General features: G+C 39.1%; 1 long non-coding RNA gene across 1 annotated transcript; it reads left to right on the top strand.

The window, feature by feature from the left end:
* The first annotated feature begins 1493 nt into the window (after positions 1 to 1493).
* Positions 1494 to 3168, top strand: LOC135936317 (uncharacterized). The gene is made up of 2 exons (XR_010574313.1): positions 1494 to 2585; positions 3009 to 3168. It is a non-coding gene; the product is annotated as an uncharacterized LOC135936317 (long non-coding RNA).
* Positions 3169 to 3376: the final 208 nt, after the last annotated feature.

Below are 3376 nucleotides of genomic sequence, written 5' to 3'. Positions count from 1 at the left end.
CAGGAAAAAAAAGGAGGTTGTCAACTTCTGGCTATATCGTGACAAACCATCAAAATCAGGGGTTGGCAGCAGAGCAAAAGCCACGAGGAGCTTTTCCACCATGAAGATCAAGTACCCGTTCATCACTTCTGAAAGGCAGCTGAGGCTATGGAGGTCTGACATTCAAAATGAAAATTCCATGGTGCAAAGCAAGTTAGTCGACGTTGAGGAGGAGGTTCGATCAAAATTCATGGAGGCTGATCAAACTGGCGCCATTGTGTAAGGGCGCAACATCAGGCGCTGGGCTTTAGAAGCTGCGGAAAACGTAGACCTCTCTTTGGAAAAGTTTAAGGCAGGGAAGACGTGGCTGCTGTCGTTCACCACCAAACATCGAATGGTCGACAGAAAAATCAGCGAGACAGTTACCAAAAAAACCATGAAGTCAGCAGAAGAGGAGAAAGCAAAAGCAGCAGATTATGTTGCCCGAGTGAGAGCCAAAATGGAAGGAGTTGAACCTGATCAAATTTACAATCTGGATCACACAGGCATTCAGAAGGAGTTCCATTCTGAACGATCATTCGCCATCAAAGGTACTAAAAAGGTGGTGAAAGTGGTTCAGAGCAAGCACTCCCTGACACACTCATCGACTCTCGTGCCAGTTTGTAATGCCAGTTGGCTGGCCAACTCCTTGAACCAGCTTACCTGATCTTGTGCGAACCTAAAGGTCAGTTTGGCCCTTTGGTCAGCAGGCAGCTCTTCCGCCCTGACAATTTATTTATAACTTGCACATCTAGTGGGAAAATGCTTGGCAATCAGGTGGAAGAGCTGTTCGAAAAATGCCTTGCACCTCACCTGCAGCCAGGAAAACCTGGAATCGTTTGTATCGACCAATGGCGTGGCTGGACCAAACAGGCTGATGTTGTCCAACAGGTTGCAAGGAGACGAGGCACGGAGGTTGCCATCGAGTTTATCCCCGAGGGCTGCACAAAGTATGTGCAGCCCTTGGACGTAAACGTCAATGGACCGCTGAAGAAGCTGCTTCGTGCGATGGAGGACGAGGTGACGTCGCTCCGAGCAGAAGACCTTTTCCAGATCCAACAAAGGAATAATCAAATCAAGTTGATCTCGTTCGCGTATCATCAGCTTTGCTCCCCTCGCTACAAGGACATGATCCAGTATGCATGGCACAAACCACAATTAGTGGCGAGCCGAGGAGACCGGTACGTAACTCCAAAATCGTTCTCGTTCCCAATGTCAACCAGTCGATGCTACATTTGTTCGGAAAGACATTTCATGAGGTGTGGCTGGTGCAAGAAGTTCTTGTGTCTGAAGCACACTCTAATTAATCTTCATGACTGTAATGACTTTGTAGAATAGTTTCGCCATGTGTGAGCACAGAGTTGCTGTTTGTTGATTTCGAATGAACTATAGAGTCAGTTTGATGAGAGTACAAATAAAGTATTAAATTTAAAAACACAGAATTAAACTTTGTTTTACTTTGTAAATATACCCGCATAAAAAAATATAACCCAGGAATATCCGGAATAATCTTAGATTAATCAAAATTTACCCGAAAAAATTAATCCGAAAAAATGATCCTGGATTAATCCTGTATTAATTGAGATTAATCTATGAATGTTTAAGATCAATCTAGAGATTAATCTAAAAAAATATTCTCAAATTATTCTTTAGATCATTCTGAGATTAATCTAAAAAAATAATTTTTGGAATTTTCTTAGAATGAATCCAGATTAACCTTAAAATGTTTTAAAGTCAATCTAGAGATTAATTTACAAGAATATCCCTAGAATAATCCCAAAGGGGCAATTTGAATATAGTTAATAGAATATCCCCAGATTATTCTATGGATCATTCTGAGATTAATCCAAAAATATTTTTTTAATGTTCCAAGAATATTCTTTAAAAAACCCTAAAAGAGAATAACTTCGATATTTTTCTTAAAATTAAAAACAAAATTAAATATGAAACATAATTTAATCCAGAAAATTAACTGCCATATTGTTAAATAATATGAATAATATCACAAAAAATATTTTTCTAGGAAATATTTTTTAATTAAGTCGATGGATTATATTTTAATATTAAAACCTAAACCTTTTTCATTATCTGATACAAAATTATGATGCCTTTATTTTTCAAAGAATCTGCCCGGATTAAAAAGGGTAAAAATCATAAATGCGATTGAATAAATTAATTTCTTAACACAAAGAGTCTTATTTAATGCTACCGATAAACGGGCAAATATGAAAATAATGGTCAGAAGGACAAAAAAGGGTTAAAAGGGCGATTTTAGTGTGCGCGTGGTAGCGGCGGCTGCACATGCATGCACGCACTTGCATGGAATGCCTGCTGCTGCTGCCTGCCTCTGTTGTGGAGCGGGGGAGGGGCGACGGGCGGTGGCAGCAGCAAGCGCAGCAAGAGACTTACAAAATCCTGCCTCGCTCTCTTTGTCCAACGCGTCAACGGTCAACCGCCGTTCAAAGTTAAAGTTATTAACGGACGCAGGACGCCGGACGCCGCCAGTAAGGGACAACACGGACGTCCCGCAGACTTGGACGGATGGCCTGGATCTGGCGGTTAACAGGGTAAGTCCCATTTTATAGATTAGCGTCCAAAGAAATTAGAACAGATCGCGCAACTTTGAAATCCAACGGTTTTATTGTAAAATTACACTTTTCGCCGCTACTTATGCAGTTTTCGCCACCAATATTTTGATATGGGATCTTCTCCAGTCCTAAATGTTCTTAATTAGAACCCTATAAATAAGTTTGGGTGGCGGAAACTGTAAATCGGTGATGAAAAATGTAATTTTTCCACGTAAATCGCGGTCGCGTTTTTTGTACGCTTTCGAGAATTTTGATTACACATTACGATTCAATTGGCTTCGCTTGGAAAATGGAAAAATATTATGCATGAACTTGACATACTTCTACCTTCCATTTTCCAAGCACAGCTAATTGAAAAAAGCTTTTATTTATTTTTTTCTATGAGTCGCTCCCTTTTTTTAGCTTCAAGCCGTCCGCAGCTGTTTTGCACGACGGGAAAAGATACAATCGTTTAAGTTCTGCAGTTTGGGCTTCAAGATTGGCGGTGCTGGCATCGAATGAGAGAAAATTTTGTACCTGATATGATTAAAAACAAATAAATTTTAAAAATTTAACTGAATAAGTTTGTTATTATTTAAATAATTCCCAATTATATCGCAGTAATAGAAATAACAGATTTTGAAATATTCTAGGAACAATCTGAGGGTAATTTTAAGAATAATTTGGGGATAATTTTTGTCACAATCTATGTTAACCTTAAAATGATATTAGAATCACCTAAGAACATTCTTAGATTATCCTCAAAGAATAATCCAAAGTTAAGATTTGAT

The sequence above is a fragment of the Cloeon dipterum genome, chromosome 2, assembly GCF_949628265.1.
Source record: "Cloeon dipterum chromosome 2, ieCloDipt1.1, whole genome shotgun sequence".
Taxonomy (NCBI): domain Eukaryota; kingdom Metazoa; phylum Arthropoda; class Insecta; order Ephemeroptera; family Baetidae; genus Cloeon; species Cloeon dipterum.
Note: the sequence above shows the minus strand (reverse complement) of the source record. Positions and strands in the feature narration are given on the sequence as shown.